The sequence below is a fragment of the Felis catus genome, chromosome A1, assembly GCF_018350175.1.
Source record: "Felis catus isolate Fca126 chromosome A1, F.catus_Fca126_mat1.0, whole genome shotgun sequence".
NCBI lineage: Eukaryota > Metazoa > Chordata > Mammalia > Carnivora > Felidae > Felis > Felis catus.
The window spans coordinates 97,045,742-97,064,567 of record NC_058368.1 but is presented as its reverse complement, the minus strand read 5'-3'; the positions used below and the strand labels follow the sequence as shown (position 1 = coordinate 97,064,567).

The 18,826-nt window shown below is 44.4% G+C and overlaps 1 protein-coding gene across 4 annotated transcripts in view; it reads left to right on the top strand.

Moving 5' to 3' along the window:
- Positions 1–18,826, top strand: part of DTWD2 (DTW domain containing 2) — a 462,321-nt gene that overhangs the window by 299,833 nt on the left and 143,662 nt on the right. Inside the window, exons 12-14 of one of the 4 annotated variants that reach the window (XR_006598142.1) lie at positions 1,416–1,455; positions 6,603–6,829; positions 9,295–10,689. The exons of the other annotated variants lie outside the window; for them this stretch is intronic. The gene's annotated coding sequence lies outside the window, so the exon portion shown is untranslated. Of the gene's footprint in view, positions 1–1,415; positions 1,456–6,602; positions 6,830–9,294; positions 10,690–18,826 lie in introns of those variants that run through there. 4 annotated transcript variants of the gene reach the window in all.

Sequence of the window (18,826 nt, the reverse complement as noted above, 5' to 3'; positions counted from 1 at the left end):
GCCCTCCACTGTCTCTTTCTCTTGGTCAAGGGGAGATTTCTCTCACTATCAGACCCATCCAGGGGCAGTTTCTTGGCCTTTAACTGCTGTGAGGCCCAATGTCAATGTCCTTCTAGCTTCTACTGCTCTGGAAAGGAAGTCAAGAGGACTGCCACATTATGTAATTTAGAATCAGAATGATCCTAGGGGATCCAGGGCACAGACAGCAGGCAGTGTTGCAAAGTCCTGTACTGGCTTACCCCCAGCCACCACTGCTGGGTTGAGGAGGAAGGGTACCTGTCAAAGGTCTTTTCAGCCTGGTGTCCTCCCCCTGATAATGGGGGACCACCATCCACATGACATTATTTACAGGTGTTGATAATCTCTTCGCTGGCTCATTCATTTTGCTCTGACATTTGGCTTGTGATATGGATATTATTTTATAGCTATACATTTACCTTTTGTTGTTTACAGCTAATAGATCTACTCATTTAATTACACACAGTGTTTTGGCTTATAATTAAGTACAAAGGGACGGAACACAAACGTGGAACAAAGATCCATGGGAGCAGGATTTAAGGGGAAATAACAGGAAGAGTACTGGACTAGGAACCCCAAAGTTTGGATTTGAGTCCTGCTGTCCAAGTTCCCATGTCTCGGGGCTGGTGCAAGGATATCTGAGGCTCTGTTCATGCTTGGTTCATTCTGTGTAATCCCTGTGTTGTCCCTGTCTCTATTGTCTTGACCAGCTACATGTTGACTCTCTTTTGATTCCTTATAATTTTTCTAGACCAGAAGCAGAGTCAACTCAACTCAACTCTTCCCTCCCCTCCTCTCCTTTCCTCTCTTCCCCTCCTCTCCTTTCCCCTTCCCCCCACCTCCCTCCCTCCTTCCTCTCTCCCATCCTCCCTCACTTCCTTCTTTCCTTCTTTCCTTCCTTCCTTCCTTCCTTCCTTCCTTCCTTCCTTCCTTCCTTCCTTCCTTCCTACTTGTTTTTATTATCATTTATCAAGCTTCCCAAGAAGGGGATGGGAAGTGAACCAGAATTTACTGAGGGTCTTCTATTTTCTAGGAACTTGACCTATATCCTATCATTGGATCCTTGAAACAATACTGAGTGATTGGACTGATTATTTTCACATTTTTATTATTTCAAAAAGAAGGAAACTGAACATAAGTGATGTGGAATACCTTGGCCAAGATCACATGGTTGGTGTTGGCAAATATATATCTATCTACATCCAATACTCTATGATCTTCCCATCCAGAGCACTGCCTCCCCTTGAGAGTGTCCTGCCTCTGGGCTTTCCATTGCCTTTAAGAGTTAACCATGCTCCAGTTTTGATGACTAGAATTTTGGTGCATCATCCAGGGCCCTTCTGTCATCCCCATTCCTAATTCCACACTAAGGCAAACAATTCTAATTTTTTTTTCAGGCTCATCAAAATAAATGTGGGGTCCCCTTCATCTATAGAGGTCAGTATTCTTTTTTTTACACTCTTATTTATTTTTTAAGTATTTGTTTATTTATTGATCTATTTATTATTTTTTTAGAGAGAGAAAGAAAGCCAGTGGGGGAGAGGGGCAGAGGGAGAGGGAGAGAATCTCCAAGCAGACTCCATGCTCAGCACAGAGCTCAGTGTGGGGCTTGATCCCACGATGCTGGGATCATGACTTGAGCCGAAATGAAGAGTTGGACTCTCAACCAACTGAGCCACTCAGGTGCCTCACAATCAGGATTCTTAACCTTTTACAGGTCATAAAGGTAGAAAATTTGATGAAAATTAACCTTATGAATTATCGCAGGTGTTCGTGTGTGGTACACACACACACACACGCACACACACACACACACTACACACTTCATTCTTTTGCACAACAGTTATGGGGAATTCAGAGAACCCCAGAGGCCTAACTCTGGACCCCTGTTAAAGGTTGTTTGATCAGGAAGATTACTTTTCACTGGTCAGGGCCTGGGATAATGTCTCATTTTCTCTATCCTGGGTAGGCAAGGAACTCATTTTCAGCGTCGCTCGAGGGCATGGTGGACATTCCTTACCTCGGGTGGCTTTTTTCCTAGGTGGGTACTTCCTATGTTCTGCACATTTGCTGGCTTCCTGGGAGTGGTCAGCTCAGTGGGGCCATACACTAAAGAGGATCAACATGTCTGGGGTCCGTATCCGTGTGCCACCTTCTGCACCTGAAATATTAGTGTGATTCCTGTTTTCTCTGCTTCTCAGGGTGAACGCAAAAATGGGATAAAATATAAAAGCACTTTGAAAGTAAAGCTCTGTGTCCTGGTGTCACTGAAGAAGATTTTCTGAGCTTGGCCATTTTTTTTTTTTGCATCGTCTACTCTTCCAACTCTTCTTCTTGAATCATCTTGATTCGAAACAGCTGTCGCTGACATTTCTGAAACTTTCTGAAGGAAGGGAAAATTTGGTATTCCACCTGAGGCTTTGCTAAGGCCCAGCAGCCTGCTGTTGTACTTCCCAGCTGCTCAAACCCTTCATTTTAAATGCACTCTGAGGCTTAAATTGGACAGACCCTTACATTTTGCTTTTTTTTTTTTTTTTTTTTTTTTTTCCTCCAAGAGCTACCCAGTGCTGCTGGCAAATTTATAGCTGGCTGGTTTGGTTAATTAGGAAAAAAGTCTGATGCATGAAGATTATGTAAGCCCTGAGCACTGTAAAGTAAGCATCTTTCGGAGTTCACAATCAACCCAGGGAAACATGACACCTGTCCTTAAAATGCCTGACACGGTAGTTTCATGTTATGGATTTGAAGTTTGGGATATGTCATGGTAGTCTTCCTGCTGGGCGGTTAGATGTGTCTCCTGCGTTAGGTAGAGACACGACGCTACCCAAAGCCATAACACGGTCTTATTATAGGAATGGCTCTGGAGTCTTCAACAGAGTGAGCAATTCTGATCCATTTTCTCATTGTGATGCAAAAGATACTTGCAACTTTTATGCGGTCTTTGCTGCCCATTGGAGCCCTTTTTAGGACTAATCATTTGACTTTGCACTAATGAGATTAAACCCAGCAGGGGCAGATATTTTCCTTTTTAATTTTCATTCCTGTTATTTAATTGGCATTACACACACATAATGAGACCAGAAAAAAAACACCCTGTAGCAATCTGTTCAATACAAATAACTCAGGCAGATGCAGCCAGATGTATCCATGGTGACCTCCTTGACTCTGTCACTACCTGCACATTAGGGAAGATGGCCCGGAACACTTAACTCCTTGTTTGCTGAATGTATCTCAAAGGCGCTTCCTCCCTTCTTCCTTCCATAGGAAAAGGCATTTAGCCAAATCTATGTGTTTCTCCATATTGGGAGTTGTCTGCTCAGCATCTGTGTGAGTGATATAGCCTGGGGTTCTGAGTGGGTGCTGGTCCCTGGTGTTTGTGCTGGCTCACTGCCGGTTCCAGTGATGTGGGCAAAGACATTATCCATCTGTTCCCAAGGCTCCATCTTACAATATGGAGGAGAAATACTGAACCACACGTGAAGCCATCAGAACAGGTAATAAACAGAACACATCCTTTTCGTGTACTAGGTTTTTATATCAAGACCAGTCTTCTCTTCTGAAAAAAGACATTGTCTTTTCGAGTCTGATATGAGGAGGTCCACTCTCATGAGCCATAGTGGTTTTAATCTTTCTGTACTTAATAATTCAGGATCCCAGGGTCAGCCTCGTGATCCCCTGGTGTCCAACAGTGCACCATCACGTGGTGGTGACCATGGGGCTTCCTTCAATGCACCTTAAATACCTCCTTTCTTCCCCAAAACATCAGGTGACCATTAATGTAAGCTCCACATCCCAGGGAGCAAATTGGGTGATTCTGAAATGTATTTTGGAACTTTCCTTTGTTTACACAGCATGTGGAACATAAAAGTTTCCACGCCTATAATAGACGGGACATTAACATGTTATTGTCCATCTTGTCACTGAAGGAAAGATACAAAGGCAGGCATCCTCTTGCCACTTCATTAGGCTCTGTTCTCTCTTGGGATTTTCTCTGCCCAAAGCTAGTTCCCTTCCAATGTTCTCTGTTTTTGTGAAACGTACCAACATCCTGGTGATATGTTCCCGTGAAATGTACCAGCATGCTGGTGATATGTGTCCGTGAAGTGAAACCTACCAGCATCCTGGTGATGGGGAAATAGGAGGCATCTTTCAGACTGCTTCCCTCTGGTCAGTGCATTTACTCGTTTTCACTTCTGCCATGACCACGCACCTCCTGTAGTACGGGACCAGGAGAATAACCACCCAGTTGTTCTTCCTTTTTCAACTCTTGCCCTTTCGCTGTCCATGTCGGCAACCTGACTGCTGTTTTAGAGACCCAAGTCAGATACATTTCATTTTAATATTCATGACCTTTCAATGGCTACCCTTTGCACTTCAGCAAAACAAAGTAAAAAACCAGACTGAAGCAAAACCAAACCCCAAATACATTAAGTCCATACCTTGGCTCATGGGGCCCTATGTGGCCTGGGGTCTGGCTCTGCTCTATGAAGATGCCGCCGTCTCTTACAATTGCATCTTACTGCAATAGTCACCCCTTTATCGCTTCATCCTCAGGTGAAAACAAAACGATTAGCGTCCCTCCCTGGCTGTGCACTGTCTGTCCTTTGACAGACACCCCAGCCTCACCTTGCTCTTCATTATCTCTGTTGCAGCCACTTCCCTCTGATTTCCTAGTGCTGGTCCTCTTCCTTCCAGGACTCTACCCACTTGGGACTTTACCTGGAACATCCTTCACAATCCCCTGACTCACCTGCTTCTTGCCAGCAGCTTAAGATGTGTTTCTTCAGAGCTGCCTTGCTGGCTGTCCAGGCCACATGCTACGCTTTGTCATTTGGTCTCCTAGGACAACAGTAGTCATTCCTACTCACCACTGGCCATAAACTTCCATCTGTAAGGTGGCCCCAATCTTCTCTTTTCTCAGTGAGAAGATCTATGTTTTTTTTTTTTTTTTTTCTCAAACAGGAATAAGTAAACTTGAAGAGCTATAGATGAGACAGTCAGGAGCCTAGATATGGGGGCACCTGCATGGCTCAGTTGGTTACATGTCCAATTCTTGGTTTCAGCTCAGGTCATGATCTCATGGTTTCATGAGTTTGAGCCGTGCATCGGGTTCCGTGCTGACAGTGCGGAGCCTGCTTCTGAGTCTGTGTCTCCCTCTCTCTCTGCCCCTCCCCTGCTCACGCTCTCTTTGTCTCTCTCAAAATAAATAAATGAAGGTAAAAAGAAAAGAGCCTAGTATGGTATTTAATGTAGGCATGCTACATGTTTACAGTCACATCGTACAAAACAGTGTGACTGTGGAGACGTGGTTTCTTCTACTTTCATTGTTTCCATGCTCTTCATTTCATCCTTGACCTCGTGTCTTCGTCACCGCGAGAGCCATTTTTTGAGTTCCCTAATGTGGTTTTGTGAGCCATGTCACCTTCACTTCTATCTAAGTTGTTTGACATACAGCACTTTGTGAATCATGCATGATGCTGTCGCTGGAAATTTATCCCGAGCCACTGGAACCCATTTGTGTAACATTAGGATAGGTTTTTTTTTCCCCCCCCTCATTCGTCCCATGAGTATGTATTTATGATGGCCGCACTCTGGACAATCACTGGATTGCTTTAAAAGTGATCTTTAAAAGGCTTGTTTACAATGACTTCTAGCATTTACAATTGTTAGGTCATCCCTCAGGGACAATTACGAAATCTTCGTTAATTCCACTCCTTCTTTATTGCCAATTATGTCCGTTCTAGGTTAATTTGCTGAATGACAATTCAGTGAACGACCAATTTGCTTAATTTACCTGTTTCTTTTCACCATTTAATTTTTAGCCCACAGGCTTTTTTTTCTTTCTTCCTAACAGCACTGTAAGGGATGTGAAATTGGTCTCTGCCTCAGTTCCCTCTTCTCGGACTGGATACTGTTTGGCCCCTCGACACCCTCCCACCTCTCCCCAACACTTTTTTTTTTCTAATAGAACCTCCCTTTTCTTTAGGTAACTGCCCCTCTCTCATAGCCTTGGACCCTGGAACCACTGACCCCATCTTTGTTTTAAGCATATTACCTTGAGTGAGGTAAGGTGAGGCCAGATGCGGATGAAGAGAGAGAAACCAGAGTTTTACAGTTTTGTTAGACCACAGACCCCTGGGGAGAGCACAGTAGGACACACAGGAACAGTTAGGGGAAGCTCTGAGGGCCTTCATGAGGCAGGGCGAGGAAGCAAAAACTGTGGGCAGGCATGGTAATTATGGTGTTTCAGTGGGAAGGGACACGAAAGGCAGAATAGGCCATTTTAAGACTGGATTTCTGACTTTGAAAGTGGTGACACCCCCTGCCTCCTATGGAATTCATGTTCACTGTGATGTTAGAGTATATGGTTTGGGGCTCTCTGAAGTTTCAAGATGTTTTTGGGCAAGTCTGGGTTTATTTGGGAACAGCTAGTAGCCATTTCTGTAGATGTTAAGGTGTTGATTTTCATAAATGAAAGAGAATGCCTAATCCAATTCCTGCTTCGTGTGTGAGTCCTCATGAATGCAAGCCATATATGGCATTTCCCTGGTGATATATGCAGTGTTTGCCCAATCCTACTTTAGGTTGAGAAGAACTCGGAGAGCTGGACCTGGCCCTCTAAGGCAATGGTGGGATTGTGGACTTCACACTGGATGCCAGTACGGAACACTGAGATCCAGATGAGACAAATTACATCTTAGCAGAGGCCAGTGTGGGCAAAGAATTGTCATGGCCATGTTTTCCCATTCCCCCTGGTGCCGGCAGATCGTACACGGGGCATAGATCACCCCCAGGGAGAAAAGAAGGAGAGGTGAGAGGCAATCAGGACTTCATGTGTATCCAAATGAGTCTGTGCCAGGGAGGGGGGGATGGGGCCGGGGTATTGGAACTGACATGCTCAGCTTTCCACCAGGAGGGTCTGAGAGCTAAGCTGAGATGTTCAGAAATAAAAGAAGCAAGACTATCACATTCATCCCTGACTGTAGGAGACATTCTATCTTGACATCTTTAAATGGCCTTTTGTGTAGAAGTTCATAGCCACATTTCTTCTTGGTAAGTCTGATGTTTCAGTTGGCTTTACCTATATTTTGGCCTACTCTCTGTTCTTATAGTATGGGACCCCTCGTGGGTGTTTGTCGAAACTAGCGGGGTCTAAGCCATCAGTGACTCGTGTTACGTCAGATCTCCTGGTTTGGCTGTAGTAAGTGGAGGTTGACTCCACTTACTCTGAATTATTTATATTGGCTCTTTTGAGAAAACAAATGTCAACATAAAATTCTTTAGTCTTTCTATGGGGCGCTTGGGTGGCTCAGTCGGTTTAAGCGTCCGACTCTTGGTCTCGGCTCAAGTCATGATCTCATAGTTCGTGGGTTTGAGTTCAGCTTTGGGCTCTGTGCTGGTGGTGTAGAGCCTGCTTGGGATTCTCTCTCTCTCCCTCTCTCTCTCTCTCTCCCTCTCTTGGCCTCTCTCCTTCTCTCTCTCTTTCTCAAAATAAATAAATATTTAAAAACAATTCTTTAGTTTTTCTAGACTAAAAGGCCACAGTATTTCATCCTCTAGGTGGATGTCAGTGATGGCCTGTCAATCACCCAGCAGGTATAGAGGCTTGCAAACATTTTTTCTTCTCTCTCTGTCTCTGCCTCTCTCTCTCAGATATGTAGATATTATGTGATAATACTCTTCAGGTTAAGTCCTACTTTCATATTTTTACATTATCACTTAAAATTTTTCATTATATATTTAAATGTTCCAAAGTATATAATTTTGATTATTTGGCAAATATTGACATCTGAAAATAAACTTTAGATGACTCTTCTAAAGGTACCCGACAAATAGGAATGCTATAGTAATTTGATTCTCACTATCATCTAAAAAAATTTTTTTTAAATGTTAATTTATTTATTATTTTGAGAGAGAGAGAAAGAGAGACAGAGTGCAAGCAGGGGAGGGGCAGAGAGAAAGGGAGACACAGAATCCGAAGCAGGCTCCACGCTCTGAGCTGTCAAGCCTGATGAGGTGCTTGAACCCATGGACCACAAGATTATGACCTGAGCCGAAGCTGGACGCTCAACTGGCTGAGCCACCCAGGCGCCCCCTCGCCATCATTTTTTTTTATAAAGTGCATGAAGAATCTTTTTTGTAACAGCAGGGAATCTTGCATCATGTCTTCTTGTGCTAGGAATCGTATTGTTGTATTGTTCACAGAAATGTATTCTAACATAATACATTGTTACGTTTGAAAGTCTTTCACCTCATTCTACTTTTCTAGGATTTAATGTATTTAAATTTAAATACATTTAAATTTGGGGCGCCTGGGTGGCGCAGTCGGTTAAGCGTCCGACTTCAGCCAGGTCACGATCTCGCGGTCCGTGAGTTCGAGCCCCGCGTCAGGCTCTGGGCTGATGGCTCGGAGCCTGGAGCCTGTTTCCGATTCTGTGTCTCCCTCTCTCTCTGCCCCTCCCCCGTTCATGCTCTGTCTCTCTCTGTCCCAAAAATAAATAAACGTTGAAAAAAAAATAAAAAAAAAATAAATAAATACATTTAAATTAAAAAAAATTTTTATGACCTTAAGGCTTTAAAATGTGAATACTTTTCTTCTAGATGGACTTATCATTATAATAATTCATACACACTGGATCAGAAAACATGCATTTATTACAAACTGTGATAAATTATCATACACAGAAGTAAAAATTGAAAAGTTTACTTATTTATTTTGAGAGAGAAGGAGGGGGAGAGAGCAGGGGAGAGGCAGAGAGAGAGAGAGAGAGGGAGAGGGAGAGAGAGAATCCAAAGCAGGCTCTGCACTAGCACAGAGCCCGACCTGCGGTTTGATCCCATAAACTGTAAGATCATGACCTAAGCCGAAATCAAGAGTCAGACACTCAACCCAGTGAGCCACCTCAGGGGCCCCACATAAGTAAAATTTTTATTGAAAATGCATTCCATAATGAAATGTATTAGGGGAGATGGTTAAGATGCCTTTTGCTTAAAAGAACATTCATTTTGTCTCATTTTTCAGTTACCCAGTTTGGCCCTTTGGGAAAACGGACCGGGGTAAGACTGGCCATGTATTGTGAAAGGCGCCGTTCACGGAAACCAACGTTAAGAACGTGTGCCTAGAGAAGTTGAGGGTTGATAATCTGCCTCACACTTCTCAGAGTGTCTTCGTGTTATCCTTCGGGGTGTCCATAGCCTGCTTTGAAGACCAGTGTCTTTCACTGTGGGAAATGTGGCCGAGATGTATTTCAGCAAAATATCACTTTCCACTTTCAGGAGCCTCTCATTTTGGGAAAGACGGATACCAGAACAAGCCTTGGTCTACTCTGCAGACTTGGGATGCTTACCGTGGCAGTTAGGTCCCTGAAGTAAAACGGTGATTCTGCATGGCTGAAAGAGTAAACTCATATATTTTTTAACATGAAAAATTTCTGGAAAGCAAGTTAACCATGACAGATGACCATTCCTTGGAGAAGAACCAAAATTTTCAGGTGCTAGGGAATTAGCATAACTCAGTGAATGCTAAAACTGAACTTATTTTTAGAAATCTATAGAGATTTGTTCTGATACAAAGCAACCGTATTATTATGAAGGGTAAAATAACCCCAGAAATCACAAGATGTTCTGAGGTCCAAATCAACAAAATATCAGAGCGGATATCAAAGGGAAATCTGAAACGATTTATCATGAAAGGCAGGAATGCCTTCAGGGAAGGTTTCTTCCCCCCAGGTTAGCTGATACACAAGTCAAGTGGATATGTCAAATGCAAGACAAATAATGGTCTTAATAGAATTGCACAACTGAACTGCTTTGATGGAATTGGATCAAGGGAAAGCAAGAAAAGGAACACATTTGTACAGGGTGAAGTATTATCTTGGCATACATTGTCTCATGAGATTTGGGTTTCAAAATGGGCTCAATTTAATTTTGTGAATGGCCGTTTGAATTGAAAATAAGCCTTTAGAACCTGAAGAGGAATAATCAGAGCACTGGGTTGAGACAGTCTGGGGCTTTTACTGAGGTTTCGTGGCAAGCTTTCCCTGGACAGGTCTGGTGTTCCTACTTGTGATTTTGACAGGTGCACATGCTGGACCACTGTGCCAGATCTCTTCCTCCAGGTCCCAATCACAGGACACCCTCCTTGATAACTTTCGTATTGGGCAAACAGTTACACAGTAGCTAAGATCGCCAGTGACCTTCTGCTTTCACCTTGGTCTTTTGGCAGATGTGATAGACTATTTTAATATAGAAAGTGTTATAGAGTGTGAGGTTCTGGACACTTCAGCAATTTTTTTTTTTTTTTTGTGGGCAAGTGCAAGGGGTTCTTCTCTGCTTTTATTTATGTTCTTGCTTTCTGATGATGGACCTTTATTGAGGAGATGTAAATATCTCTTTCTGTTCATTTATTTTCTGATATCTCTGGTGGCGGTGGTTTTGTTTTTGTTTTTGTTTCAGTTCTGCTTCTAAGGAAGGTAATTGTCTTGAGATTCTGTTATTTTCTATCCTTGGGGGTTTCTGGTAATTGAAAATGATGTCATTAAGTACTTGGAAGGAGAAATAGGTCATTATTTACAGTTAAAGGGTACACTTTAAAAAGTATTGTAATTATCTACAATAATTCTATGCAGTTTTTAGTATATTTTAAAAAATATTTTTATTTATTTTGAGAGAGAGAGAGAGAGAGAGAGAGAGAGAGCAGGGGCAGGGCAGAGAGAGAGAGAGAGAATCCCAAGTAGGCTACTTGCTGTCAGTGCAGAGTTGGATGTAGGGCTCAAACTCAAAAACCATGAGATCATGAACTGAGCCAAAAGTAAGAGTCAGATGCTCAACCAACTGAGCCACCCAGGTGCTCCTCTCTGCAGTTTTTAAACTCATTATATGACAGTAGTTTATTATTATTATTTTTAACGTTTATTTATTTTTGAGACAGAGAGAGACAGAGCATGAATGGGGGAGGGTTCAGAGAAAGAGGGAGACACAGAATCTGAAACAGGCTCCAGGCTCTGAACTGTCAGCACAGAGCCTGACGCGGGGCTTGAACTCACGGACTGCAAGATCATGACCTGGGCCGAAGTCTGATGCTTAACCGAATGAGCCACCCAGGCGCCCCTATATGACAGTAGTTTAAAACTCAGAAGTTAAGTAAGGGAAAATGGGTTACATTTCCTAATATTGTTGTATTTTCCAGAATCCAGGCTCTTCTTTGGGAACACCATAAATATTCGATGAAAATCTCATTGATCCAAATAGTGTTTACTGTTTGATTCCATGAATATTCTAGCCACATGCATGACAAATGTATAGTATCATCATATTCATATTCAAAGTAATTATGAGAGTCATAGATATATGACTTGAATTACTCCCCTCAGAATTTTGCATATTCACACCATCAGGTCACCTTGAGCAATAATCACTAGAATATTTCCATTTTGCTCCTGCTACAGGTACAGATCACAGTCTCCAGGAAAGCTAAAGGGAACAGGGAGAGGGGTGGTAAAGACGGGACAGCTTCATAGTGAGCAAAATGCTTACTTGGGATTAAATGACCTTTCCTATAAATCAGAAGGCAGGCTGTCAGCTGGGCGCTTTCTCATTTGCAGCCTGTACAGGCAGCAGGAAAATGAGGCAAAGCATTCTGTGAAGCAAAACATTACCTGCGACGTGATCTGTACTCACTGTTGTCTCTCTCCTCCTAGAAGCCATTAGTGAAGATAAATCAGGTGAGGCCCCAGTACATCCCACTCGTCCACTGGCGCTTCCTAATAGCAGCATCTTTATTTTCCTACCTGAAGCGCTCTTGTCCTTCCAAGCGACAGGAAGGAGATAAGGTGAGCTTATGCTGAGTTGGCTTTCTCGAAAAAAAAAAAAAGAAAGAAAGAAAGGAAGGAAGGAAGGAAGGAAGGAAGGAAGGAAGGAAGGAAGGAAGGAAGAAAGAAAGAAAGAAAGAAAGAAAGAAAGAAAGAAAGAAAGAAAGAAAGAAAGAAAAAGAAAAAAGAAAAGAAAAAAAACGAGAACATTTTGCAATACTACAAACAGAACGTCTTTGGGTCACATTATTCCAGAGGGTGGTAGTAAGATGCTTTTAAATTTCTCCAAACTGCAAAGTGACGGTGCTCTGCTGTTCCCAGAAATCCTACGTATTGGTCTGGAGCCATGGGAACCTTCTGGGTACCCTCAGGAAGTCCCACCAATCCTGGCCATCATTTTAGACCCCTAGAAAAAGATCGGCAATCCCAAATGGCCACATGAGAAATGTCCCAGATGTTACACTGCCTTCTTCGTTCTCTGGGGAATAAAAAGTTTTATAGTTCACTGCTCATTTTCATGTCACTCCCCCCATCTGTCCAAGCTTATTTCTGCTGACATTGGATTTGCTGCTGCTTCTCCACCAGTCAGGCCATCTTCTTTTCCTGGTGGTTCACTTATCATGCTCTTGTCCACTCTAGCCCCTGCTCATAGCCCCCTTTCTGCCTGGCTGACCCCCTCAGCTGTCCAAATTTTGTGCCCCCCACCCACTGCAGTGAGTGCCTAGGGACCTGGCATTTTCTCTGCAACCCACACACTCTCTACAATGCACATTGTCTTCCCCAGGGTGAGTTATTTTAGGGTGTCGGTGGAGAAAACACTCCTAGAGAGCCACAGGTGTATCTTAGCAAGAGGGGACAATAATGAGATGTCCTAATAATGGCCAAAATTAGATTGTTCGCTTATTCTCCTTTGATGCCCATTTTGTCTTGAAAATCATGTCCCTGAATCCATGTGGCCCTGTTTCAGCAACCCATAAATAGAAAGAGCATTGGAATGATGCACTCCTTCTAACGACCCTAAAGAAGTCATCTTGCCTGTGTTTAAAGAAAATGGTCATCTTGCTTTTTTTTTTTTTTTTTTTTTTTAAGGGAAAATTAAGCTCTGGTCTTGTGTCCCGGAAACTCTCTCATCCCATTCCTGTGACTGGGGCAAAATGAGAGAGGGTTTTCAGGGACTCTGACTGTGGTGTGGGTGGACGTGGAGGTCTGGGTGCTGTGCTCAGCAGACGCCAGTGGCTGCTGTGCTACAGGTAGAAAACCCCAGTCTCTCCCCAGTTCAGCAGCTGGTGCCCAGACCTCTTGGATTCCATTTGCTCTCTGGTTCCTTTTGTCCCTGGATAGGCCATAGGACTTGAAGTTTCTGCATCGTGTGTTTTGGCAGAATTGACTATATTAATTATATTAATTGTGAATTCCCTTCTCAGTAAGGAATTGGCACACACTTTTAATTGGGTTGGGTTAGAAAGAATGCCGTAGCTAATAGGTGCCGAGTGCTTATGCTGGGTGTTGATTTGCATGAGCTCATTTCCTCTTCGTGATGACAGGAGGAAAAGATGAGTGATTTTTCGCCAGGTCACTCAGCCATTGAGAAGTGGGGCTGGGATCTGTCTCTATCAGCCTGACCCCAAAGCTGGTGATCTCACCCACGGGTGTCCCTGGTGGTTGGAACCAGTTTAGTGACTCAGAGGTGTCAGGGCCAACACCTCGGCCAGTCTCCTGAGCTTTCCCTCAGAGGTGGCTGCTGTAGTTTCTGCTCTCCCCTCCCATCTCCAAGGCCAGGAAGAAGAGGGTGGCTGGCATTGTGAGATTTCCGGATAGGTCTCATTGGCTAGAGCTCTGCCACATGGGATCTCTGGCTCTCGAGGAAGCCACCAGGGTGAATGTGTAGCTTTTCAACCTTTACACTTGCACAAGTAAGAGAGCATGGTTTGAGCCCAGTGACAGTTGATAGTGTCATCCACGTGCCTGATTTTTTAGAGGTCTCTCTTACTTGGCTTTGAGGCAGGAGCCGGGGAGAGAGCATTCTCTTTCCCTGAACACTACTTTTCCTTGTGGAAAACTGAATAATGCCCCCCACTGATATCCAGGTCCTGATCTTGGGAGGCTGTCTTTGAATCCTGGTAGCTCTTAGATGACAAAGGGGACTGTGAAGATGTCATTAAAATTAAGGACCCTGAGATGGGGACATTGCCTGGATTATCCCCATGGGACCTAAATGGAATCACCAGTGTTCCTCTGAGGGGCAGCTGAGCAAGATTTGACTGGAGGGTCAGAGGTCATGTGGTGACTGAAGCAAAATGTTGTGCTTCTGGTCTTGAAGATGGAGGTTGGACCATAGGCCAAGAAATGCAGCTCTAGGCGCTAGAAAAGGCGGGAAGCAGATTCTCCCCAGGAGGCCTCTGGGAGGAGTGTGGCCTTCTTGACACTTCGATTCTGATCCAGTGAAACTGGTACTGGGCTTCCGCCCTCTAGAACTATAAGAGAATAAATGTGTGTTGTTTGAAGTTACTAACTTTGTGGTAATTTGTTGCATAGCAGTGTGTGTGTGTGTGTGTGTGTGTGTGTGTGTGTGTGTGTGTGTAAGAGAGAGAGACAGACAGACAGAGACAGAGAAATAGAAAGAGAGAAGGCAAGACACAGTGAGGTGGAGTTGGCCACAACTAATGGAAATTCTCTGCCCTGGAATGTGGTTGCTTAATGCCTTTGTTCACAGCTATGGCCCTTAGTAATTAAAGCTGAGAAAACCGGGGTGGGGGGGGAATCCCATCAGATTCCATTAGGCACTCGATACTATCCTGTGCCATCTGTAACAGTGAGGTCTATCTAGAACAATCGGGCCGGGAACTTTTTCAAAGGCAAGAACCTTCATATGTAAGTACAGGGGTCGGTTATCTAAGTAAGATTTCTATTTTTCACTTCCGCCCAGACTCAGGTAAGGGATCCATTTGACAGCAGGCAGTACTGTGATTATGTAATCAGCTGTCAAAATGGGAGTCTTAATTTTTGCTGAGGTCCTAAGGGCCGAGTAGAAAACAACAGAAACCCCACATTTCAAAGTGAGTGTCAGATCTCCCACGCAGGACTGGCTGAGGAAGTGGCTGAAAATCGGTTTCACCACCTGACCTGGAGGGCACCCAAGAGAGGGGCTGAAAGGAGGGGGAAGACCATGGAAGAGCCATGGGCTTCTCTTCCCTCCCCCCTCACCGCCCTCATCTCACGCTGAGAGGGGTTTCAAGAAGTCCGCTCGCAGGTTGCCAGCTCTCCTGTGGAGTCCGTGGGCACGAGGGATGGGTGTCTCACCACTGCTGAGGAGGTAGCTAGAGCTGTGTACCTGGTAGCACGACACCCTCAGAAGCCTACGTGGGAGCCATTTCTCCCCCTTCAGTAGCAAGACCAAAGGCATGCGTCTTCGTGGGGTGCGTGTGGGTCTGCAAGGCTGGCGGCGGAGGGGAGCTGACCAGGATGTGGCCAGGGAGCCCAGGTGATATGACAACACAGGAGAGTCTGCATGGGTGGTCTGCTGGGGGTCGGGGAGCTGAGAGGGTCAGAAGTGGCCTGTCAGTGGAGGTGGCATCACCCACATCTGAGACCTTGCTTCCAGGGGGTCTCCGCGTTCCCCTCCACTGACCTCACGAGACAAAGAGCAGGGTTAATGATCGCCAAATGTTGGATCACCAGCCAGGCTCAGACTGTGTCCAATTCCTGAGTGCCTTCCTCCCTTGGGCTGGACTCTGGCTCGAGAGAGGAGGCCTGGAAGTGTAAAGCTGGGAACATGAGAGCCAGTGCAGCAGGCCTCCCCTCCACCCCCCTTACATTTATTTCTAGGCCTAAACAACAACAGTGGAGATGGAAAGGGACTCTAAATTAGATAGTTTGGTGTTGATTTTCGTGTTTGAGTAGGCAATCATTGCCAAAACAAAACTGTTCTTGTGCTTCAATCAAACTGAAAAAAAAAATTGAGGGCTTTTCCGGAGATTTCCTCCAAGAGGCAGGGAAGAATGAGCGTGCAGATGAGGTTTGAATGGGTAGCAAATGAAGCATCAGTTGTTTTCGGCTTGTCCCCTGTGGTGTGTGACTTGTTCCGTTATGTGAGTAGAGCTGTTGCTGTGCGACTCCTGGTTTACCAATGCAGTGTCGCTGGGGTGCTCTAGATGTTCTGGGTCATCTTTGAAAACGTACTTGGCCAAAGCATAAGAGACTCTTAAAAACTGAGAATAAACTGAGGGTTGATGGGGGGTGGGTGATGGGCATTGAGGAGTGCACCTGTTGGGATGAGCACTGGGTGTTGCATGGAAACCAATTTGACAATAAATTTCATATTAAAAAAAAAAAGAAAACATATTTGGGCAGTCTGAGTAAAGGGGAAAGCCCCATGCATGCTAGGGGAGCTTTGCTGCGAGGCTCCCTTGGGTAACTCCACAGCAGATCAGGGCAGGGCATACCCCATCTCCCTGCCAACCCCTGAACCCACAGCTGGCCTCTTCTTCCTCCTTTGTTGATATGCAGGCTCAAGACCTTGAGTGCTTTGCCTCTGATCCCATTAATGTTCTTAAACGTACACCGTGTAGACATTATCTCTGTCCTACTGTCCGCTTTCACCCTACTTTCCTTCAGTCATTGCCTGAAGTGTCCTTTGGATATAACAAGGATTGAGGTGAAGCTTGGTAGCAGGTGGGGGTCCTAGTCAAAGCCGCAGCCTGGGAGGAAGACGAATTTCCCTTTCCGCTCTTGTTATGGGGACTTTGGCTGAAATAGAAGGAGGATAGGGGGTGAAATTGAGGAGGTGGTCCGTATAAAAGGTGGGGGATCCACTTTTGGCTCAAATTGTGAGTTCATCTCAGGGAAAGACCGATTCCTGTATGCTTTTTAGAGGAAAAAAGATGGATTCAGTGAGTCATTTCTGAAACGCACTGCAACATGCATTTGTAGGCTCAGAGCTGTGCGATGGATTGATCCCGACTTAATGCAGTTCAACAATGCTTGTTGAAGCAATCACCGTTAAAAGGATACACTAGCAATGCTGAAAAGCTGAGGGTTGAATGGGTTTCAACTTTCCTCAGCACTGAGCCAGAAACTCCTCATTTGTTTTCCCTTTCTGAGAATCACCTCATGCCATTCAGACAAGGTGACAACCGCGCCTCAAGAAACTCTGTTAAGCCAATTTACCTCAGGCGTGTGGCTGCTGCAGATTCCAGAGGAAAGCTGTGAGCAATGAGAGACTGTTTTCCCAGCTTTCCAGTGACCAAATAACTGAGCTCTTTTCCTCAAAAGAGTCGTGGGGTTACCCTGGTGACTCTGTTTCCCCTTCTGCCCTTCACAGGCTGTGTGTGTGGCCTTGGGAAGTCATTTAATCCGACAGGTCTTGAGTGACTTCACGTAGAAATGGCAGAAAGTGGGCTAAAGCTGGAGGCCAAGTGTTCGACAGTTCTCTGATTTCTTTTCTGTTGCGAGGCAGTGTGAATACCTGGGTGATTTTCACCTTACAAGGGCCTGTCTTGTGACATCACAAATAAGCCTTAGTGGCCGAGGTGGTCTGACTGGCAGGTTCTCACCTTGGTATTTGAAGACCCACCCAAGGTTTCACCACTTTCATCATCCTGCCTCTTGCTGCCCTGATGGGAACCGCATGCAGATTCCTTATTCAGAGAAATAGACCTAAGTATTTTCTTTTGGAGTGAAAAAATAGATCCTGGAAGAGCACCTGGTTAACTCATTGGAGCATGAGACTCTTGATCTTGGGGTTGTGAGTTCAATCCCCATATTGGGTGTAGAAATTGCTTAAAAAGAAAATCTTTAAAAAAAGAGATCCTGGATTTCTTTTTTTCTCTCTCTCTTTTTTTTCATGTTTATTTATTTTTGAGAGACAGAGAGAGACTGAGCATGAGCAGGAGAGGGGCAGAGAGAGAGAGGGAGACAGAGAATCTGAGGCAGGCTCCAGGCTCCGAGCTGTCAGCACAGAGCCTGACACAGGGCTGGAACTTGTGAACTGTGAAATCATGACCTGAGCCAAAGTTGGAGGTCTAACTGAATGAGCCACCCAGGTGCCCCCTGGATTTCTTGTTTTTAAGTATTAAATATTACAACACAGTGTTGTAGTATTTCCATCAACCCTTTAAAAGAATTATATAATCAGACTCAATTCATTATTCCTAGATAAGATACAAAGGCTGTATGTATTATTGGTTTTGTTTAGTGGACCTTTGGTTGCACTCAAACCTTATTTTGGGGGGAGGTGATTTCACCTCCTTCCCTCTGCTGGGTGTTGTGATGTGTGCCGAGAGCGATAAAACATGACTCCTGTTCTAAAACACTGATGAGAGAGCTGGAGATAATATGTATGAACCACAGTTCAATGACATAGAAAGGAGGTTCCTCACCAATAAATATAATGCTCCCAGGTGTGGAGGGCCCAGAGGAGGACTGGGTGGTATGTGAGTAGGTAGAGATGTACTCAATAACATGTCTCACTCTGTATGGTAGTGGATATTTCTGCAAAGCCTTGGTTTCCTCTGTCCCTCTACCCACTGAGAGTGTGTGGTCTTTTGGGTCGGTTAAGTCTAGGAGTCTCTGCCTTTGGAGTCTCCTTGGCCCTCTCTTTGTGTCTCATATTACCCTATACTTTCCCAAAGGGAGTTGTTATACCCTTGATTCCTTGTCCACTTATCTCTCTTACCAAATTGCTATACACCCCATGGAGGGTCAGATCTATCTTGCTTACTGTGGTTTTCCCAATGACTGGCATTTATTGATTGAAGTACTTATTGATTGAGAAAAATCATTGATAATTTAATAATCTGCTACTCTTGAAAGACTACTTAAAACTTTCCAGGATAGGTTTAATGATTTTCTTCAACCTGGCCTCTCTGTAGCTCTATTCCCTTTCTCCCATGGTAGATTGAACATATTATATGCTATTTATTAATTCAAGATAAAATGATTTTGTGTATCATTTTGTGTAATCATTTCTATGTATCAGGAATGGTTCTGGTTCAGAGTTT